Source organism: Pleurodeles waltl, chromosome 3_1 (assembly GCF_031143425.1).
Source record: "Pleurodeles waltl isolate 20211129_DDA chromosome 3_1, aPleWal1.hap1.20221129, whole genome shotgun sequence".
In the NCBI taxonomy this organism is placed as follows: Eukaryota; Metazoa; Chordata; class Amphibia; order Caudata; family Salamandridae; genus Pleurodeles; species Pleurodeles waltl.
The window spans coordinates 1,866,184,807-1,866,193,487 of NC_090440.1; positions in this window are offsets into that span (position 1 = coordinate 1,866,184,807).

Below are 8,681 nucleotides of genomic sequence, written 5' to 3' on the forward strand. Positions count from 1 at the left end.
CTTCCTCTGACTCACTTCAGAGGTCTGGCTAGCCTGCTTTGTTTCCGTAGAGACTGAGCCTTCCCAGACCACAATCAGTGTGAAAAGTAATTAGTATATGCAGATTCTGACCCCATCCTTTTTCCTTCCAATACCAGGCCTAATTATTGGCCCTGTTCTATAAGAAGGCCTTTGAACCTCCAGGAACAGCAGAGTAATTAACTTGGACCAGCAGGGGGAACAACAGTAATTAATCTAATTAAGCGAGTCAGAGAACAATTATAAATCTCGTAGTGCTACAACGAGCACAGATATGTGGGAATTAATGTAGCACCTGCTTTAGGGATCCTGATTTACCATAGGATGAGTGTGTCACACTAGTCTTCGGGCCTAACTATGGCAAAACTGTAATTTGGTGCAGATGTCGCTCATAGTATACCAAACAATGTTAACACACTTACCACTTAGAACAGGCATTTTCTATAAACATATACATTATTATGTGAACACTGCACTGTGCTGTAAAATGCACCATCTGATGCTATTTATTCAATATTGTCTTTTGGGAATCTCCTCCACCCTCCCCACATTCCCTAGAAGAAGTCAGTGTTAGTTGCTCAAATCTATCCAGTTCATAAATGTATGCCCTATCACTTTCAAACCTTACCAACTACCGTTCTACATTTCGTTTGTGAGTGATCTCTTTGATGTGTGCTGGTAACAACCATAATCCATATTGTACGAATATAGTCATTTACAATACTCTTTTGAGTAGTGTAACAAGGGCCATAAGCTATTTGTGTTAGTTATGTTGTGACAGTCTCAGGAAGTAGTTCTATACATTTTCAAGATTCTATGCTTCTATTCAGCTTGACACACAGGTTCTTTATTCGTTTGTTGGTTATATAACCTTGCTCAAAACAGCTATGCTCCACATGTTTATTTGATTTTACAACGGAGTGACAAGGTAGGGACACTATACAAAGTTTCTAAGTCACGTATGTCTCCCCATAGGTGGGTTGTGGGTTGGGGTGTTTTCTGCTTGTTAATACAAGTAGTTGGGAAGCAGCATGGGGTTTTGAGCCCATGCATACATACCTTGTTGCCTTGTGCCTTTCTATGGAGCAACAGATGGTCTTAGCTGGAAGTCTTAGGACTGTAAGTACTCATTCCTTGATAAGTCATTGCTTTGGACACTTGGTGTAAAGTTTAGGCCCCTTGTTCACAGAATCCGTGCATGTTGCAATTATTTGAAATTGGACTTTCATTGCCATACCGACTACCACGAAGCTGATGATTTCACTTAATGCAAATGGTCTTATCCATTTTGTTACAAGACAGAAGGTGCTGTTGTATTTGGATTCAAAATACCCCAGCATCACCTTGGTACAAGTGACCCATCTATCTCCCCAGGGACAGCTAAAGTGGAGATGGATTGAATGGGTAAGTGGTGTCTGACTGCAATGCCAGGGACTAAGGTAATGAAGGTGTGTGTCAAGCCTCTTTTAGGAAAGATGGAATTGCCTACTGTTTTATCAAAACACAGTCCTGTTATCTGATTAAATCATGGGTGGATCAAGGTAGAAGGTATGCATCAATTACTTTTTACTCTCTCAGAACTCACTGCCCTTGATTGTAAAGAGCAGCATTGTGGAAAGTAACATTTCAGACCATGCTCCACTGATCTCAAATACTTCCACAGGCATAATTGTTACCCCTCCCAAAATGTGGCTAATGAACTCCTGTACCAATAAACACCCCGATGAAAGGAAGATGCTTCAAAGCTAGTTGGCAGACTATCTCACTTCCAAAGATTCAGTGTCTTCTACCCAAATCTTGTGGGTAGAAGGTAAGACTATACTTAGGGGTAACCATATGAAAAAATCAGTGATAGACAAGAAACAAATCTGGGTTAAATAAAACGCATTACAGTTATCGATTACTAACCCTTAGATATAACATAGGTTTGCGTAGGTTCTCATTATCTTAATGAGACTACTGGATTTGGAGCGGCAGAATCACCTGTACCGCAGGAGACTGAGTCTGAACCCGCGCCAGGTGACGCCTGTCAGCCTTATCCGTTTTTGTTTCCGGCTAACTAGCAGTGCCTCATCTCCACCCAAGAGCAGGGATGATTGGGCAACCAGGAGCAAGACATAAATGACTCCTCAGGGGAATCATGGTCACTCAGATGTCATCCATTTCTCTCAGTTACATTAGTCTCACATATGCAAGGACAGTCAGAGGCAGAGTATAGTTCAATAAGGTTTTATTGAAGTGGCTGCATCTTAGATAATAAAGAATGTATTGCAATAACTAGGACGATGAAGCACAACAGGATTAAAATTGTGACAAGGAGAGTAAAACACAAAATAACGTTACCATTGTGTCAATAAGATTGTGAAGGATAGTTCCTACCTAGGCTATGTTAGAGCACAGCATGTTAGGCTCTAATTCTGCCCTTCAGGTTTCCCCATGGGAAGACATCTTCCCTCATACCTGAGCAAGAGGCCTGTAGTCTACATAAGCAGCTGCAGCAAAGCACTCAGCAATCAGTATACAGTTGTGGTCATCTGGCTGGAATCTCCCTCTAACGAACATGGGTCAAAGTAGTGTTTTTATAATAAAACAGCTGATGTTCCAAGAAAGGATCCCCACGTAAGAGTGTGTATGTTTCTGTGAACATTGGAGACAAGGTGTACCACTTTTTCCGGCAACCTATTTTACTGCAGCCTTGAGAAAAGCACAGAGTGAAATAAATGTCTTGTTTAAGAACGCAGTGCTGACCTAGACTAAGAACAGCTAGATAGAGAAAATAAAAAAAGACAGCAAATGTAGCGATTGTTAAAATAATAAAAACAAAGCTGAATAAAATGTATCTAGGTTAACGTGCATAGCGGCAGGCTTTATATATGCTAAAATAACATGCATAAAGCTATACCTAAAATGGCTACACAACACAGGGACATAAGGCCTCTTGAGATAGATTACGATTAGGCACTTCAGGCCTCTTGAGATAGATTGAGAGAGATTAGGAAGGCCAAATACAATCATAACTCTCTCTTCACGCTAAAAGGCAGAAAAGGCACTGACTCACATTCACTGCGACATTATGAACAGTGTGAAAAGGCAGGTTTTTCTCTGGCCCAATAGTTTATAAAGGAAAACAGAAATAGCCATTCTGACAATAAGTAGAGAAGACGGCCTTATACCCACATGTCCTGTTGATACAATGAAGGAACTTGTGACTTATTTCTGCATGTCCTGACGTAATGCAGAGGGATACATAAGGTATGGAAGAACAATTAATATCCCCATTGAGCTTACTTAAACATAACTGACAAAATGTGGACTGACATGGGAAGTGAAATTACTTGCAGGGAAATTCAGACTGCTATAGATATGTTATCTGTGAAGGTATAAGGGAGATGATGGATTTCCTACTGACGTTTTATACAATGAATAAAACATGGTGTAAGGAAATGCCTCCTTGGCATGGTTACCCCCTGACTTTTTGCCTTTGCTGATGCTATGTTTTGAATTGAAAGTGTGCTGAGGCCTGCTAACCAGGCCCCAGCACCAGTGTTCTTTCCCTAACCTGTACTTTTGTATCCACAATTGGCACATCCTGGCATCCAGATAAGTCCCTTGTAAATGGTACCCCTGGTACCAAGGGCCCTGATGCCAAGGAAGGTCTCTAAGGGCTGCAGCATATCTTATGCCACCCTGGAGACCCCTCACTCAGCACAGACACCCTGCTTGCCAGCTTGTGTGTGCTGGTGAGAACAAAACGAGTAAGTCGACATGGCACTCCCCTCAGGGTGCCATGCCAGCCTCTCACTGCCTATGCAGGTATAGATAAGTCACCCCTCTAGCAGGCCTTACAGCCCTAAGGCAGGGTGCACTATACCATAGGTGAGGGCACCAGTGCATGAGCACTGTGCCCCTACAGTGTCTAAGCAATACCTTAGACATTGTAAGTGCAGGGTAGCCATAAGAGTATATGGTCTGGGAGTCTGTTTTACACGAACTCCACAGCACCATAATGGCTACACTGAAAACTGGGAAGTTTGGTATCAAACTTCTCAGCACAATAAATGCACACTGATGCCAGTGTACATTTTATAGTGAAATACACCCCAGAGGGCACCTTAGAGGTGCCCCCTGAAACCTTAACCGACTATCTGTGTAGGCTGACTGGTTCCAGCACCCTGCCACAACCGAGACATGTTGCTGGCCCCATGGGGAGAGTGCCTTTGTCACTCTGAGGCCAGTAACAAAGCCTGCACTGGGTGGAGATGCTAACACCTCCCCCAGGCAGGAGCTGTCACACCTGGCGGTGAGCCTCAAAGGCTCACCCCTTTGTGCCAGCACCGCAGGACACTCCAGCTAGTGGAGTTGCCCGCCCCCTCCGGCCACGGCCCCCACTTTTGGCAGCAAGGCCGGAGAAAATAATGAGAATAACAAGGAGGAGTCACTTGCCAGTCAGGACAGCCCCTAAGGTGCCCTGAGCTGAAGTGACTCTAACTTTTAGAAATCCTCCATCTTGCAGATGGAGGATTCCCCAATAGGATTAGGGATGTGACCCCCTCCCCTTGGGAGGAGGCACAAAGAGGGTGTACCCACCCTCAGGGCTAGTAGCCATTGGCTACTAACCCCCCAGACCTAAACACGCCCTTAAATTTAGTATTTAAGGGCTCCCCTGAACCTAAGAATTTAGATTCCTGCAACTTACCGAAGAAGAAGACTGCTGAGCTGAAAACCCCTGCAGAAGAAGGAAGAAGACACCAACTGCTTTGGCCCCAGTCCTACCGGCCTGTCTCCTGCCTTCTAAAGAACCCTGCTCCAGCGACGCTTTCTCCAGGACCAGCGACCTCTGAATCCTCAGAGGACTGCCCTGCTTCCAAGAGACCAAGAAACTCCCGAGGACAGCGGCACTGCTCCAAAAGAACTGCAACTTTGTTTCAAGGAGCAGATTTAAAGACCCCTGCAACTCCCCGCAAGAAGCGTGAGACTTGCAACACTGCACCCGGCGACCCCGACTCGACTGGTGGAGAACCAACACCTCAGGGAGGACCCTCCGGCGACTCCGAGTCCGTGAGTAACCAAAGTTGTACCCCCTGAGCCCCCACAGCGACGCCTGCAGAGGGAATCCCGAGGCTCCCCCTGACCGCGACTGCCTGAACCTAATTTCCCGACGGCTGGAAAAGACCCTGCACCCGCAGCCCCCAGCACCTGAAGGATTGGAACTTCTGTGCAGGAGTGACCCCCAGGAAGCCCTCTCCCTTGCCCAGGTGGTGGCTACCCCGAGGAGCCCCCCCTTGCCTGCCTGCAACGCTGAAGAGATCCCTTGATCTCTCATTGATTTTCATTGAAAACCTGACGCTTGTTTCTACACTGCACCCGGCCGCCCCAGTGCCGCTGAGGGTGTACTTTTTGTGTGGACTTGTGTCCCCCCCGGTGCCCTACAAAACCCCCCTGGTCTGCCCTCCGAAGACGCGGGTACTTACCTGCTGGCAGACCGGAACCGGGGCACACCCTTCTCTCCATTGAAGCCTATGCGTTTTGGGCACCTCTTTGACCTCTGCACCTGACCGCCCCTGAGCTGCTGGTGTGGTAACTTTGGGGTTGCTCTGAACCCCCAACGGTGGGCTACCTTGGACCCAAACCTGAGACTTGTAAGTGATTTACTTACCTGACAAAACTAACAAAAAGTTACCTCCCCCAGGAACTGTGAAAATTGCACTGTGTCCACTTTTAAAACAGCTTATTGTGTTTTATGTGAAAAGTATAAATGCTAATGTAATGATTCCAAGTCCCTAAAGTACTTACCTGCAATACCTTTCAAATGAGATATTACATGTAGAATTTGAACCTGTGGTTCTTAAAATAAACTAAGAAAAGATATTTTTCTATAACAAAACCTATTGGCTGGATTTGTCTCTGAGTGTGTGTTCCTCATTTATTGCCTGTGTGTATGTACAACAAATGCTTAACACTACTCCTTTGATAAGCCTACTGCTCGACCACACTACCACAAAATAGAGCATTAGTATTATCTCTTTTTGCCACTATCTTACCTCTAAGGGGAACCCTTGGACTCTGTGCATACTATTCCTTACTTTGAAATAGTGCATACAGAGCCAACTTCCTACATTGGTGGATCAGCGGTGGGGTACAAGACTTTGCATTTGCTGGACTACTCAGCCAATACCTGATCACACGACAAATTCCAAAAATTGTCATTAGAAATTGATTTTTGCAATTTGAAATATTTCTAAATTCTTTAAAGTCCTGCTAGGGCCTTGTGTTAGTCCCTGTTAGCATTGCTTTTAGAGTTTAAAAGTTTGGTAAAAGTTTGAATTAGATTCTAGAACTAGTTTTAGATTCTTAAAAAGTATTCCAACTTTTAGAAGCATAATGTCTAGTGCAGGGATGAATGTGGTGGAACTCGACACCACACCTTACCTCCATCTTAAGATGAGGGAGCTAAGGTCACTCTGTAAAATAAAGAAAATAGTAATGGGCCCCAGACCTTCCAAACTACAGCTCCAGGAGCTGTTGGCAGAGTTTGTAAAAGGCCAACCCCTCTGAGGATGGCAACTCAGAGGATGATGATAGTGACTTGGAGGGTGATTCCCCCCTACCAGTCCTATCTAGGGAGGACAGGGCCTCTCAAGCCCTGACTCCAAGCATAATAGTCAGAGATGCTGGCTCCCTCACAGGAGGGACCAACCTCTCTGAAATCACTGAGGATAACTCCAGTGAAGAGGACATCCAGTTAGCCAGGATGGCCAAAAGATTGGCTTTGGAAAGACAGATCCTAGCCATAGAAAGGGAAAGACAAGAGATGGGCCTAGGACCCATCAATGGTGGCAGCAACATAAATAGGGTCAGAGATTTTCCTGACATGTTGAAAATCCCTAAAGGGATTGTAACTAAATATGAAGATGGTGATGACATCACCAAATGGTTCACAGCTTTTGAGAGGGCTTGTGTAACCAGAAAAGCGAACAAATCTCACTGGGGTGCTCTCCTTTGGGAAATGTTCACAGGAAAGTGTAGGGATAGACTCCTCACACTCTCTGGAAAAGATGCAGAATCTTATGACCTCATGAAGGGTACCCTGATTGAGGACTTTGGATTCTCCACTGAGGAGTATAGGATTAGATTCAGGGGGGCTCAAAAATCCTCGAGCCAGACCTGGGTTGACTTTGTAGACTACTCAGTAAAGACACTAGATGGTTGGATTCAAGGCAGTGGTATAAGTAATTATGATGGGCTGTACAATTTATTTGTGAAAGAACACCTGTTAAGTAATTGTTTCAATGACAAACTGCATCAGCATCTGGTAGACCTAGGACCAATTTCTCCCCAAGAATTGGGAAAGAAGGCGGACCATTGGGTCAAGACTAGGGTGTCCAAAACTTCCACAGGGGGTGACCAAAAGAAAGGGGTCACAAAACCTCCCCAGGGGAAGGGTGGTGAGACAGCCAAAAACAAAAATAGTAAAGAGTCTTCTACAGGCCCCCAAAAAACTGCACAGGAGGGTGGGCCCAGAGCCTCTTCACAAAACAATTCTAGGTACAAGGGTAAAAACTTTGATCCCAAAAAGGCCTGGTGTCGTAGCTGTAGTCAGTCTGGACACCAAACTGGAGACAAGGCCTGTCCCAAGAAAGATACCACTTCTAACTCCAATCCAGCTAAAACTGGAATGGCCAGTCTCCAAGTGGGATCAACAGTGTGCCCAGAGCAAATCAGGTGTCACACTGAAGCTACATTAGTCTCCGAGGGTGGGGTGGATTTAGCCACACTGGCTGCCTGGCCCCCTAACATGCAAAAATACAGGCAGCAGCTCTTAATTAATGGGACAAGTGTAGAGGGCCTGAGGGATACAGGTGCCAGTATCACCATGGTGGCAGAGAAACTGGTGTCCCCTGGCCAATACCTGGCTGGACAAACTTATCCAGTCACCAACGCTGACAATCAGACTAAAGTACATCCCATGGCTATGGTAACTTTAGAGTGGGGAAGGGTCAATGGCCTGAAACAGGTGGTGGTCTCCTCAAATATCCCAGTAGACTGTTTGCTTGGAAATGACCTGGAGTCCTCAGCATGGGCTGAGGTAGAACTGAAAACCCATGCAGCCATGCTGGGTATCCCTGAACTGGTGTGTGTCAAGACAAGGGCACAGTGCAAGGCACAGGGTGAAAAAGTAGAGCTGGAGTCTGGAAGAAAGGCCCAGCCTACCAAGAGAAAAGGAAAGTCAGCTGGGAAACCAGCTGCAACACAACAAGAAAAAGAGAACCTCTCTTCTCAGGAAGAAGTTCTGCCCTCTGAGGGAACTGAGCCTATGGAGCTGGAACCTTATCAGGTTGAGCTCTTGGGCCCAGGGGGACCCTCAAGGGAAGAGTTGTGTAAGGGACAAGAAACCTGTCCCTCTCTTGAAGGCCTTAGGCAGCAAGCTGCTGAAGAGTCCAAAGGCAAGAAAAATGGAACACATAGGGTCTATTGGGAAGATGGACTCCTGTACACTGAGGCAAGTGATCCCAAACCTGGTGCCACTAGGAGAGTGGTAGTGCCTCAGGGTTTCAGGGAGTTTATTCTGACCTTAGCCCATGATATTCCCCTTGCTGGGCATTTGGGACAAACCAAGACATGGGAGGGGTTAGTCAACCACTTCTACTGGCCCAATATGTCCC